This window comes from Protopterus annectens, chromosome 8.part0 (genome assembly GCF_019279795.1).
Source record: "Protopterus annectens isolate FY-2018-M chromosome 8.part0, PAN1.0, whole genome shotgun sequence".
NCBI lineage: Eukaryota > Metazoa > Chordata > Ceratodontiformes > Protopteridae > Protopterus > Protopterus annectens.
Genome location: NC_056741.1, coordinates 381,292,910 through 381,307,898, shown reverse-complemented (window position 1 = coordinate 381,307,898; position 14,989 = coordinate 381,292,910). Strand labels below are relative to the sequence as shown.

Here is a 14,989-nt window from a genome sequence, read left to right as displayed (position 1 = left end):
ACTGTAAAGAGTTGCAGGATTTAGTTCATGTGTCTGAACAGGTGGGTAAACATTCCTTGCAATGTGGTTTTGATGCTGTGCAGGCCTCCTCCAGGGTGGCTGCCACTGGTTCTGTTCTTCGTAGGCACGCCTGGTTGAGAGATCAGAACTTAGCTGAGCATGTTAAGACAAGGATTTTGGATGCTCCTTTGCAGTCTGATGTGTTGTTTGGTTCGCCTGTGGAAGCAGTTTTGAAGAAAATGGAGGACAAGGCTAAATCTATGCAAACTGTTAAAGATTTTTTACAGGTGCAGCCACCGAAGTTTAGTAGACATTGGCCTGCTAAGGGTTGGACTTTTCCTGCTTATGATTCCCAGTCTAGGGGTAGGTCTAGACGTGGTAGGGGCAGAGCTCAGGGTTCTTTTAGGCCTAGGACAGGGAGTTCCCCTGCTCAGACTTCTGGGAGGGCAGGGTCAGTCCTTTCGTAAGCAGACCCAATGACCTGCCTTTTCAGCTGCCAGTTCATTCTCGCCTGGCAGCACCGTTGGGAGGAAGGCTGTCTCTTTTCAAAGAAAATTGGGATTTAATTACCCAAGACAGATGGGTTCTGGATATTATTCACCACGGTTACAGGTTTTATTTCCATACCTTGCCTCCTTTCAAAGGCATGCCAGACATTCCTCCTCTACAAAGACAAGAGGCTCACAAGCAAATTTCTCTGTTACTCCAAATAGGGGCCATTCAGCGGTTCCTGTGCCAGAAAGGGGCCTAGGATTTTATTCTCGCCTGTTCTTAGTACCAAAAAGGGGAACACGTGGAGACCAATTTTGGATTTATCTATCCTCAACACTTATCTGGACATTCCCAAGTTCAAGATGTTGACGTTACAACAGCTTTTACCTCTGCTGGGCAAAGATCACTGGATGGTAACTTTAGATCTCAAGGAGGCTTACCTTCATGTGCCTATAAGACTAAGTTGCAGAAAGTATCTGCGTTTCGAGCTGGAAATTCTCATTATCAGTTCTCTGCATTGCCCTTTGGCTTATCTACTGCCCAGAGTATTCACAAAGGTTCTGGCTCCAGTGATAGCTTACTTCAGGCTAAAAGGAATTCAAATCTATCCTTACTTGGACGATTGCCTGATTCTGGCTCAAGAAAAGGAAGACCTTCTACAGCATTTGGAATATGTCATAGCAGTGCTAAGATGCCTAGGGTATTCTGTGAACGAAATAAAGTCCAGTCTAGTACCCTCTCAAGACATGTGCTTTCTGGGTGTGAGACTGAATACAGCAGCCCAGATGGCCTTTTTAACCCCGGACAAACAAAAGAATCTTTCCAGTTACTTCCATCAACTATCTCTTCAGTCCGGGCTGACTGCAAGGACAGTCCTTCAAGCCTTAGGGTTCATGGCATCTTGTATTCTGGTGCTTCCCAATGCCAAACTGCATATGAGGAAGCTACAATGGTATCTCAAAAATGTATGGACACAGCACTGCCAGGATTTGGACACTGTCATTCAAATAATACCTTGCATTCAAAAGGAATTTTTGTGGTGGGCTCAGGAATGTCACCTAAACAAGGGACTCTCTGTGACCCGGCCAGAGGCGAGTCAGATTCTAATGACAGATGCCTCAAACATTGCTTGGGGAGCTCATCTAAATGGAAAGTGGATACAAGACAAGTGGCCTGCCAGACTACAGCATCTACATATCAACATGAAGGAGATGTTAGCAGTCCAATTTGCATTAATGGCTTTCAAGGAGTTACTTCTTCCAGGGCAGGTGTTGATTCTAACAGACAACACAACTGTCATGTGGTACATCAACAAGCAAGGGGGAACTCATTCTTACCCATTGTGCAGGCAAGCAATGATTTTATGGGAGACTGCGCTCAGCTTGCAACTAACTCTTCAGGCAAGGTTTCTGCCGGGAGCACAGAACTCCTTAGCAGATGTGTTAAGCAGACAAATCATGGATCCCCACGAGTGGAAACTGGATCTTCATGTATTTCAAAAGTTGACCGTGTCCTGGGGAACTCCAGACATAGATCTGTTCGCTTCTCCACTAAACCACCAGCTGCCAAAGTTTTGCACAAAGAGGTTTCATCACACAGCTTGGAAAGTGGATGCTCTTTCTTTCAGTTGGAAAAATCTTCATGTGTATGCGTTTCCACCTCTGCCTCTTCTTCCAAAGGTGCTTCTAAAGGTCAGACAAGACAAGCCAAGGATGATTTTAATAGCTCCAGATTGGCCTCGGCAGCACTGGTACCCATTACTGAGGAGTCTGGTAAAGAAGCCTCCATGGCCTTTACCCTTGATTCCACACCTGTTGTCTCAGAGAGACGGTCACCTGCTCAATGTCAAGCTTCACTCTCTTCATCTAACAGCCTGGCATATTCTGTTTTGAAAGACAGCAGGTCTCAACTTCCTCAACAAGCTTTAAATGTGATTATGGAAGCCAGGAGACCTAGTACAAGGAAAGTGTACGCAGAAAAATGGAAGAGATTTTTATTTTGGAGTGCAGCAAACAATTTGGAGATTTCGGAGCCAAATCTGAGTGTGGCTCTTCAATATCTTACTGAGTTATTGGACAAAGGTTTGTCTTTCTCTTCCATTAAGATTCATGCTGCAGCAATTTCAGCTCACTATGATTGTGACCCACCATTGTTTTCACATCCTTTGTTCAAGCAATTTCTTAGAGGGGCAAAGAATATAAGACCCCCAACGTAGAGCTCCTACTCCTGCTTGGGACCTCAATTTTGTGTTGGAGAAACTTACTCTACAACCTTTTGAGCCTCTTGGCTACTGCTGACTTGAAATACTTGTCATGGAAGACTGCTTTTTGTTGGCCATTACTTCTGCAAGAAGGGTTTCTGAGTTGCAGGCCCTTATGGCAGTGGAGCCTTTTGATTTTTCATAAGGATAGGGTATCTTTACGTACTAATCCTTCCTTTATGCCTAAGGTGGTTTCTAGTGTGGCTTTAAACCAAACTATTCATTTGCCTACTTTTATGCAGATCCCCAAAATAAAGGGGAAAAGATTTTGCACACTTTAGATGTACACAGGCAATTGCGTTATTATTTGAGCAGGACTAAAGATTTTAGGCAGTCTCAGCAGTTGTTTATTTCTTTTGCTTTGAGTTCGCATGAGGGCAAGCCTGTGTCTAAACAAACTATTTCTAGATGGATTGGGTGTTGCATTACATTTTGTTATTCCCATCATGGCAAGGAAATTCCAGCTGGGATTAGGCCTCATTCCACTAGGGCTACTGCCACTTCAACAGCATTTCTAAGGGGTGGCAACTAAGGATATTTTGGAGGCAGCTACTTGGAGTTCAGTGCATACTTTCTCTAAGCATTATCACCTTCCTCTCTACTCTAAGTCTAGGGCTGGTTTTGCCACAGCTATTTTGCAAGGCATGTTGTCAGTTCCTGCTTCCTTATGATTTGCCAGCCTCCCTTACCTCTGCTTTGGGATTCTACCCAATAGTTAGGACTGCAGCAATGTGGAATGAAGAACATAGTACAGTTTTGTACCTACCATAAATGTAGATGTTCGAGGATCCACATTGCTGCAGTCCAATTTACCCTCCCTCCTTCCCCTCTGTGTTTAGGGGTGGTTGTGTAGGTGAGGTTATGATCTGCTAATTTTGTATATTTTGTATATATATATATATTTTGGTGCAGGTATGTTGGCAGTGTTTGGTTTTGGGCCTTATCTTTTCAGGGTCTTCTGACATCTGGGGCAAGAAAAGACTGAGGATATGACGTCGGTCATGCGCATTAGTACCCTGACGTACTGACGTCAGTCTAATGCGCCCTGACCGACGTCAGCCATATACTTTGGTATTCGGGCCGACTGGACAGCGGACTACCCCAATAGTTAGGACTGCAGCAATGTGGATCCTCGAACATCTACATTTATGGTAGGTACAAAACTGTACTTTAATATTAATAAAAATGGTAGTGTTTTGACCAAAGCAGTAAGGCCTTCAGGAGTGGCCACAGAGTCCCCAAATAGATATGAGTACTCTCAAAGGTTAAAATATTCTCTAAAGGACCAGCCACAATGAAAAGTTGAAATATATTTAATAATACAAGAACACTAAAATACGGAATATCTGACGTTCTTTGTGTTTCACTGTTGCAGTCATCACATTTAGGTTATCCTGCAAGGGGTAGCCCTCAGTCGGCCTGAATACCAGAGGCTTAGTGTCTGTGCTTCGGTTGCTGTCGCTCCAAGACTGACTTCAGGTCATCAGTGGTATAAAATCAAGCAGCCAATGCCATTACATCAGTCTTTCTTGCCAAGGAGCCCACACGAGTGCCGGTCTGCCGCTACCGGAGTTTTCGTTTCCGAATTGAAGTTGAAGTCTTCTAAAGCTAAGTACCCAGTTCGGGATCCTTTTTTCTTGCTCTAACTAATGTCAGGAAGAGTTAACAGTTGTCTTGCCTATAGAAAGCAAATACCACACTGACACTTCATTCTTACTGCGTCACCTGTTTAGGTCCAGACCACGATGTCCCTCGCTGTCGCTTTTGTGCTTTGTTCAACGCCCGAACTATACGTCATCGGGCCCGTATTGTAACTAGATATTTTCGCTGTCAGTCTGTAATTCCGATATGGCTTTGGTAAGCCAATCTACTACCGATCTTTCAAAAAAAAACGCAAGGATAAAGACAGAGACAGACCACACAGGTCCAAAACTGCCAAGCTAGTCGTCAGTTCTCCTGTCCTCAGTGAGGCGCTTTCACAGCCCCTGATGCTTGCTTCTGTTGATTTGCAGGCCACTACTGAGACCCTTTCAGAGTCTGGTATGCCGCAAGACTCTTCTTCGACTAAGGAACCTGCGGATGTTTCTACCTTGGATGCGTCCGGAGTCGCTAAGCAGGCACTGGCTTCCGAGGACCTACTTTGCTCTACCAATACTCGACACAAACCGACAACTTCTTTCGCGTCTTCAGTTCTTTCTAAAACTACCGAGTTTCTAAGGCCCAGGGTACGAACTACCCCCAAAAAACCGATGACCCAAGCTCAGGCACTTGCTTCCTTGCCTCAATCTCAAATGCTTAAAATGGCAGAAGACCTTATAATGCTTATTAGGGGAAGCCAGGCTACCCCTTCCATAAGAGAGAGAGACTTGTCCCCAGTAGTTTTATCTTATAGGTTCATAGGTTGGTACTAGGCTATCGGCCCTAGGGCCTATACAAGCCTAGCCATAACAATTCCCTGGCTATTTCTTCCCACACTATTTACTTCCCTGGACCCCTGTCTAGCAGGAGTCTGACTGATGCTTCTGAATATGAAGAAACGCTGCCCTTCTCTGCTTATGAGGACTCTGGTGCAGAGGAATCCATTCCTTCTGCCTCTCCACCCGAGGATTTTTCATTTGGGGAAATCCTTCATACTTTAAGGGAGCATTTCCAGTGGGAATGTCAAGACTATCCTCAGTCAAAAAAGAGACTCGGGGGAATTCTTAGATTTACCACAGCACAGACCTTTGGCCATTCTTCCTGTCCTGGATGTTTTGGATGATGATTTTATGGAATCCATTTTGACTCCTGACACCCTTCCTCCTGCTCCCAGGAAACCTGACAGGTACTACAGAGTCCCAGACTCTCTCAAATTCCTTTTCAAAAATCCTACTGCTGACCCAGAGGTCATCTCTCAAGGACATAAAGGAATTAAAGCAACCTCAGCTAAGAATCCCAACCCCTGAGACGCAGATTCCCAAGCTTTAGACAGATGGGGTAAACAAGTATACACCTCTGCTACTCTTGCTATTAGAGTATTAAATTGTCAGTTCCACATGCTGAAATATTAGCAGCATACCATGGTACTCCTCAAACAAAAAATATCTTCTTTTCCTGCTTGTGCAGAAAATAAAGAATTACAAGAGGTAATGCATTCTGCAAGTCAAGTTACTAAGCACACTTTGCAATGTGGCTTTGAAGCATCTTGCAGGGCAGCAGTCACTGGTTCTGTCCTTAGAAGGCATGCTTGGCTTAAGGAACAGACCTTGCCAGACCATGTCAAATCCAAATTATTGGACGTACCATTGAACAAAGACAATTTATCTGGCACCGAGGCAGAAGAGGTCTTAAAGATGGAAGAAAAAGCTAAATCTATGCCGACATTTAAAGATTTCTTACAGGTCCAGCCTCTGAGGTTCAGTAGGCATTGCCCTTCCAAGAACTGGTCCTTTCCTGCCCCCTCCAGGCCAGCTCAGCCCAGACCCAGGGGAAGTAGACCTCCCAGACAGCAGCCCCAGGAAATGCAGAGATCTAAGCAATGGAGTTCCTCCTCTTCAAAAACAGGGAGTGCAGAACCATCCCCTTATGGTAAGAACTCACAATGACTTTACACCTCCACTCCTTACCTCTGCAACCTGCTTGTGCCACTAGGAGGAAAACTGTGCTTCCATGCAAGCAACTGGGCCTCTATTACCATCGTCTGATGGGGTCCTCATCATAGTGTCCCAGGGATACCGATTTTATTTCCGCACTCTGCCAACCCCAAAAGGATTCCCAGACCTTCCTCCAAATCAGTGGGCAGAAGCCAAAAAGCAAGTCCTTTCCCTGCTTTCCATGAGGACAATACAGCATGTTCCTGCAGAACAGATAGGCCAAGGTATCTATTCCAGACTCTTCCTGGTACCCAGAAAAGAGGGCACCTGGCACCCAATCCTCGATCTATCCATTCTAAACACCTTTCTGTTGATACCAAAATTCAAAATGCTCATCCTCCAGCTGCTGCTTCCTATGCTTTCCAAGGATGCTTGGGTAGCCACCCTAGACCTGAAAGAGTCCTACCTACAAATCCCAATCAGGGAATCTTGCAGGAAATATCTGTTTCAGGGCAGGATCTATGCACTTTCAGTTCTCTGCGCTTCCCTTTGGCTTGTCCACTGCTCTCAGAGTTTTTACAAAATGCCTGGCTTCAGCCGTTGATTTTTGCAGACAAAAAGCTATTCAAATTTATCCCTACTTAGACGATTGCCTGATTCAGGCAGACAGTCAGGCAAAGCTGTTACAGCACCTGACCTTTGTAAAGGACTTACTGTCCTCCTTGGGGTATACTATCAACGAAAATAAATCAAAACTAGTGCCCACACAAAAATTGTATTCATGGAAGCAAGCCTGGACACAGCATCCCACATGACATTTCCTACTCCAGGAAAATCCTGCAAGCTGTAGGGTTCATGGCCTCCTGCATTCTACACATTCCATATGCCAGACTGCATATGAGGAAACTACAATGGTACCTAAAAAGCCTTTGGTGTTAACACTCTCAAGACCTGGAAACTATCATACCAATGATACCTTGTCTAAGGAAAGATTTCCTTTGGTGGGCAGCAGTATGCTACCACAACAAGGTACTTCCCTTCTCACTACTCGGACCCTTAACCACAGATGCATCAGACTATGCCTGGGGTGCACTCCTGGACGGCAGGTTCATTTAGGGCCATTGGAGCCCAAATCAAATTCATCTGCACATCAGCCAAAAAGAGATGCTAGCTATTAAGCACGCCCTGACAGCTTTCAGACCCCCTACTCTCCCTGGGCCCTCTACTAATCAAAACAGACAACACTACAGTGATGTGGTATATCAACAAGCAGGGAGGGACTCACTTGTATCCTCTCTGCAGGCTCGCCATGACCCTTTGGCACATGGCCTCAGCCATGCAACTTCACCTGCTAGCACAATTCCTGCCAGGCTCCCAAAACTCTCTGGCAGACAACTTAAGCAGAAATCTGTTAGACCCACATGAGTGGCAGCTAGAACACAGAACCTTTACCCTTATAACCCAGAAATGGGGCACCCTGAGGGTGGACCTCTTTGTTCCCACTCCAATCATCAGCTCAGCAAATTCTGCACCAGGGAACCTCACAGCAAGGCCTGGAAAGTGGATGCTCTATCCTTCCAGTGGGTAAACCTCTCTGTCTGTGCATTTCCCCCTCTACCACTCATTTCAAGGGTATTGCTCAAAATAAGGGAGGAAAAACAGAGGGCAATCCTGATTGCCCCAGACTGGCCACTCCAGCACTGGTACCCACTGTTGCGCAGCCTGTCACCCCTGCCACCATGGCACCTACCTCAGATCCAACACTCTTGACCCAGAGGAATGGAGAATTCATGCATCCCCAATTGCAGACCCTCAGCCTGGCTTATTCCCCGACCTCTCCTCAAGCTGCCGACCTAAGCAAACAAGTCCTAGATGTTATACATGAGGCCAGACACCCCAGCACTAGAAAAGCCTATGCTGACAAGTGGAAAAGGTTTTGCACCTGGATCCAGGCTAAGGGAGCTGATATGGCACAGCCCTCCCTACCTCTCATCCTGGATTTACCTAGTAGACCTGCTACTCGGTGGTCTATCCTTCTCTTCTAATGAGATTCATGCCTCTGCCATCTCTGCTCATTACAGCACAGAGCCACCTCTCTTCTCACACCCTCTCATCAAACAGTTCCTAAGAGTGGCTAACAACTTAAGGCCACCGAGAAGAGCTCCTACTCCAGCATGGGACCTTAACTTTGTGTTGGAAAAACTCACCCCCCCCCTTTGAACCTGAAGCTTCAGCAGAGTATAATATATATTGTCCAGCTCCCAGGTAGCAAAACATTCCCTGCATTGTGGTTTTGATGCCTTGGAGGCTTCCAGCAGGGCTGCAATCACTGGGTCTGTGATCAGAAAGCATGCCTGGTTAAGGGAACAGCCTTTGCCTGACCAGGTAAAGTCCAAATTGTTAGGTGCCCCTCTGGATAAGGACCAGCTGTTTTGGCCCAAAGCTGAGGAGGTTATCGAATAAGTGGAAGACGAGGCCAAGTCTATGCAGACTGGGAAGGATTTCTTGCAGGGTCAGCCTCCCAGGTTCAGCAGGAACTTGCCCATAAAGGATTGGTCCTTTTCTACTCAAAGCACGTCCAAAGGAAAGCAAGTGGGGGCAGACCTTCCGGCCACCAGTTACAAGCCCAACAGAGGTCCAGACAATGGACCACTGCAATATCTAAGCAGGGGAGATATTCTTTGTGTTTCACTGTTGCAGTCATTGCATTTGGGTTATCTGCTTGCAGTAGTAGTCAGTCGTCCTGATTCTTTCATGACGTCAGGTCATCAGGGGTATAAAACATGCAGCCGATGCCATTACATCAGTCTTTCTTGCCGTGCGGTGCCCGAAGCGTTCGCAAGTACTGGTCGGCTGACTCCTGTTTTAGAGTTTCAGAACCGAAGTCTTCAACTAAAGCTAATTACCCTGTTGGGGAAACCTTTTCTTGCTCCTTACCGATGTCAGTAAAAGTTAATAATTGCATTACTTGTGGAAAATAAAGATTTTCATTCGTACAGTATTCCTTGCCTAGGCCCTGATCACGACGTACCTTGCGGTCGGTTTTGTGCTGTATTTAATCAGCGCACTATCCGTCGTCGGTATATTTTTGCCTCTAAATATTTCAGTTCTCTGTTTAATTATCCAGAAATGTCATCTGTTAGCCATCCGGCTACTGGGATTTTGAAAAAACTCAAAGATAAAGACAGAGACAGGCCGCCGAGGTCCAAAACTGCCGGCAACGCTTTTCCTAAGCCAGTCGCCAGTTCGCCGGTACTCGGTGAGGTGCTTCCGCAGCCCCTGATACCCGCTACTTCTGATTCCCAGGCCTCTACTGAGACCCATTCGGAGACTGGTATGCCACGAGATGCTTCAGCTATGGAACCCGCGGATGTCTCTACCTTGGATGGGTCCGGTGCCACTGTGCAGGCACCGGCTTCTGAGGGTGTATTCAGACCTACGGACTTGCATATTAAACTGACACTTCCTTCTTCATTTAGGCCTAAATCTCGAACCATGCCTAAAAAAACAATGCCCAGGCCGCATGCTTAGGCCTCTATGCCTAAAAAAACAAATAAGAATGGCTAAAGATCTTATAACTCTAATCAGGGGTAGCCAACCTCCCCCTTCTAAGAGACCTAGGACTGAAGTTGTTTATGAATCTTCTGAACAGGATTCTGATTTTTCTGATTCTTCTGATGATCTGGATTTGCCCTTATCTACTATGAGCATTCTGATGCTGAGGGCTCTATTCCCTCAGCTTCCCCTCCAGAGGATTTTTCTTTTGGTGAAACCTTACATACTCTAAGGGATCATTTCCACTGGGAAAGCCAGGATTTTTCTGATTCAAAAAAGAGGCTTCGGGATTCCTTACTCCTACCTCAGCATAGGCCTTTAGCTATTCCTCCTGTACTAGACATTGTTGATGATGCTTTTTCGGAATCTAGTTTGACCCCTGATTCTTTGCCTCCTGCTCCCAGAAAACCTGACATATGTTACAGGGCTTCTGATTCACACAAGTTCCTTTTTAAAAATCCAATTGCGGATCCAGAGACCATTTCACAGGGACCCAAAGGCATTAAGGCTTCTACTGGTAAAAATCCCACCACTTCTGATAGAGACTCCAGGGCGCTGGATAGATGGGGTAAGAAGATTTACACTTCTGCAACCTTGGCTATTAGGGCTTTAAACTGCCAGTTTCATATGTTAAAGTATCAGCAACATGTTATTGGATTGCTTAAACAGAAAATTATGTTGATTTCTCACTGTGCGGAAAATAAAGAATTGCAGGATGTAGTGCATTCTGCTGAACATGTTGGAAAACATACTTTGCAATGGGGATTTGTTTCATTAGAGGCCTCTTGCAGGGCTGCTGTTAGTGTGTATGTGCTCAAAAGGCATGCTTGGCTTAAGGAGCAATCTTTGCCTGATCATGTTAAAGCTAAATTATTGAAAATCTTATGCTGCAAAATGGAAAAGATTTTGTACCTGGAACCAATCTCAAGGGATGAGCGCAGCAGTGCCCAATATTTGACTGAGATGCTTCATAAGGGCTTGTCCTTTTCCTCCATCAAAATTCATGCCTCAGCCATTTCAGCTCATTATAGCACAGAGCCTCCCCTCTTCTCTCACCCACTGCTCAAGCAGTTCCTCAGAGGGGCCAAAAATTTAAGGCCACTGAGGAGAGCTCCAACTGCAGCCTGGGACCTTAACTTTGTTTTGGAGAAACTCACTCTTCCTCCCTTTGAGCCAGCTGCTACTGCAGATTTAAAATTCCTTTCTTGGAAAACAGCTTTCCTTTTAGCAATCACTTCACCTAGAAGGGTATCTGAATTACAGGCCTTTATGGCAGTGGAGCCTTTTATCATCTTTCATGCAGACAGGGTGTCCCTCAGAACCAACCATCCTTCATGCCCAAGGTGGTATCCAGTGTGGCTCTTAATCAGTCTATTCATTTGCCAACCTTCTTTCCCAATCCACAGAAGAAAGGGGAACGTATACTGCATTCCTTAGATGTGCACAGACAACTTAGATTCTACTTGGACAGGACTAAACCTCAATGGAAATCTGAAAAACTGCTGCTGGCATTTGCTGCAGGGGCAGAGGGGAAGGCTATTTCAAAGCAAACCATTTCTAAATGGATAGGCCATTGCATTCATTTCTGCTATAAGCACCATGGAAAAGCTATCCCCCAGGGTGTCAGACCTCACTCCACTAGGGCTGCATCTACCTCTACAGCCTTTCTCAGAGGCGTCCCTACCAGGGACATCCTAGAAGCTGCTACCTGGAGTTCTTTGCATACTTTCACCAAGCATTATCATTTGTCAATTTTGTCTAAATCCAGAGGTGGCTTTGCCACTGCAGTCTTGCAGGGCCTTATAGCTGGTCCTAATGCTATCTAAAGTCCGACTCCCAACCATAGCTTTGGGAATCTACCAAAATGTAATGACTGCAACAGTGAAACACGAAGAACATAGTACAGTTGTGTGCACTTACATATATGTAGATGTTAGTGTATTCACGGTTGCAGTCCTGGTTACCCTCCCTCCAGCTCCCTAACTTATTTTGGCTTTAATTCTACTTTCCTTTACTATGCTTAAAAGCCTTTTTGGTGTGTTTGCTTTTTTGTTGGAGGTATATCATTGTATTTTTATATTTAATTGTTCCCCATTAGGGGGGCACCTGACATCTGGGTCAAGAAAAACTGATGTAATGGCGTCGGCTGCATGTTTTATACCCCTGACAACCTGACGTCATGGAAGAAGGGACAGCAACAGACGCAGGACTCAAGACTTTGTTAATCAGGCCAGCTGAGGGCTACCTGCAAGCAGATAAGCCCAAATGTAATGACTGCAACAGTGAATACACTCTAGGTAAGTGTACACAACTGTACTTTATCAAAAGGACCTCCCAGTTAACAGAAAAAAAATCAGATTTATGAAACAGAATAGTCCATCCTCCCCTGCCAACATACTCTAAATTGTTTGAAATTAACATTTTGTTTAATACATCTTTTAAAATTACTCTGCATTCAGCTAAACATACAGTAAACGCTCAGATGTTAAGTTGTCAATCTCGCCTTCATTCTTGCTGGATGGGTTCGGAGCCGAACCTCGGCTCTGACTCAGCCTATACTAAAGCTCGAGAGCTAATTTTACCGGCTCGAGGCAACCCTATATCCCATGATGCTAGGCAGTAACTACCTAGATCTCGTTTGCCGCTTTCGCTAGCGAGGTGCTCTCTTTACCGGCTCACAGGTTAGTGACTAAATTTAAGAAAAATTCTAGTTTTTCTACTTAGTTTTCCCATTATATTTTCTAAATAGGCTAGTTTTTCTGTTATTTCAAATTTTTAGTTCCTATTTTTATCCCTTATCCCAGTTATACTCCCCACCCTAGGTTAGGCCTTAGGCCCTTCCGTTTTTCTTAAATTCCCTCACAGGGATTCTTAGTTGTGTGTGCCTTTAGTATCCCTGTATCCCAGTCTGTTTGAGTGTGTGTGTGTTTCTAACTTTAGAATTTTGTTTTTTCTCTTCGACAGCAGTATGTCGAAAGAGACAAAGGTCTCAGGCTTCAAGAAGTGTGACTCGTGCTGTCAGAAGATGTCGCTGACAGACGGTCACACTTCTTGTATTTATTGCCTGGGACCCCTGCAGGACTCTTGCTCTGTATGCCATGCATTCAGCCCAAGAGTCCTGCAGGAGGGCAGGAATAAGTTGATTCTGAGGGGCTTATTAAGGCCCAAAGGTTCCCTGGCTAAGTCCATGCTGGGGAAGCCTTCAAAGCCACCCAAACCGTCAGCTCCGTGCTCTAAGCCTTCGGATGGTGGCTCACCTTCTACGACACGATCGGCTCCGGCTGGAGCCGATACCTCTGTATCGCAGCTTCCTGCATCGGCTCCAGCCGGAGCCGATGCCTCTAAGACTCAATCTTCACAGTCGGCTCCGGCTCCATCGGCTCCACCAATCTCGATGCCCTCCACACGCAAGAGGTCCAGATCTCCATCTCTGGAATCTATCCATTTGGCTCCGAGGTCACCTTTACTCTTGGAGCGAAGCCATCGGAGCCATTCCTCTCGGTCTTCCAGGCTTTCCGACCATGACCTTGAGAGGGTAGTTAGCAGACTGTTAAAGTCTCAGGCACTGGCCCAAATGCTTCACAGCCCATCTCATCAGACAGCGGCTACGTCCATACAACCTACTATTCCTCCTTAGATTCTGCCCCAGTGTTCGGAGCCAGAGCTCCTCGGAGCCGTGACTGTTGTGACGTCAGAGCCGATACCTCCCCCTTCGGCTCAGTCGTCTGCTCCGATCTCGTCCATGGTGCCTTCCTTGAAGGGATCCGGGCGCTTGGACTCTCTTGCCAGCTCCGAGGGGGCAAGTGGCATTGGACCCTTGTCCGACCCCGTTCTCCCTGTCGGAGCGTCGGCGCTGGTGAGTTCGGCCCCGACATTGGCTTCGGAGCCGTCCCTGTCGGTGCCGGCAGGGGTTCCTAGTTCTTCGGAGCGGGAGCCCTCTGGCCTGCCTGATAGGGGCGCCTTCGAGGTCATGAGGAGCGTACTGGCCCCAGTGCCTGCTCTACGGTTAGCTCCATCAGCTCCTCCCACTGTAGTGCCTGCTGAGGTCTCTTCCCACTCTCTCGCCCCCGGCCGTAGAGATCCAACGCCTCAGGTTTCCCTATTGGGAATATCCTCCTCTTCCGAGGTTTCTCCTGATCCATCAGGTGAACCCCCGCATAAGAGGACATGTAAGAGGAAGCACGTGGACTCCCCTGAGTCCGTCACATCTGATACCAACTTGGATGAGTCGGAAGGATCCCCAAGGTCCCTCTCTGAGGATGTCTCCTTCTCTGACATCCTTGAAATCCTTAAACAGAGGGGGAACTGGTCTTCCCTTAATCCTTCTGAGGACGAGTCGGTTTACCTGGAGGCTTTTGGTTCTCGACCCTCCACCTCCTGGGTGTCTTCGCCCTTCAACCCCCTTATGGAAGTGGTGGCGCGGAAGGCGTGGACGGCCCCTGATTCGATGGAACCCACCCCACGGAGGCCTTCCAAATTTATAACAGCCCCTTCGGATAAGCAATTTTTATCTAAAGGTGTCCCAGTTGATGCCATGGTGGTGGCGGCAGCCACCAAGAAGGAACTGGCTGATCCTTCAGTGCCTATCCATCCGCCTAACAAGGAATCTAGGACAATGGATAGGTACGGCAAGCGGATGTTCTCATCAGCGACCTTTGCCATGTGGTCGCTGAATTACTTATGCCACATCACCTGACTTCAAAGAGACATTCTCAAAGAACTGGGTGAGGTTCTACAGGATCCATCAGCTGCTGGGTCTCAGGACAAAATTAACTCACAGCTAGGAACCCTGAATTCCATTGTCAACTCCTCCATGCGGCTTATTTCCTATGCAGCCGATGGAGCGAGTAGGGCCGCAGGCACAGGTGTGGCTTTAAGGCGTCACGCCTGGATCCGGCTTTGCAACTTCGCAGACCCCTTCAAGGCATCCTTCACTAACTCCCCCTTTGATGGTTCAGTGTTGTTGGGACCTCAAGTGAAAGATACTTTGACCAGATGCGAACAAGATGGCAAGACTTTCTGCAGTAGGAGTCCGTTTTTCAACCCCATCTAGACCATATCCTAAGGGTCAAAAGGGTGGAATTAAATGTGGTTCCGCAAATCACAAGGA

At 46.6% G+C, this 14,989-nt stretch overlaps 1 protein-coding gene across 6 annotated transcripts in view; it reads left to right on the top strand.

Annotated features, from left to right (window-relative positions):
• The window catches only part of LOC122808820 (gamma-aminobutyric acid receptor-associated protein-like 1), a 404,699-nt gene that overhangs the window by 375,488 nt on the left and 14,222 nt on the right, over positions 1-14,989 (top strand). The window lies entirely within an intron of this gene.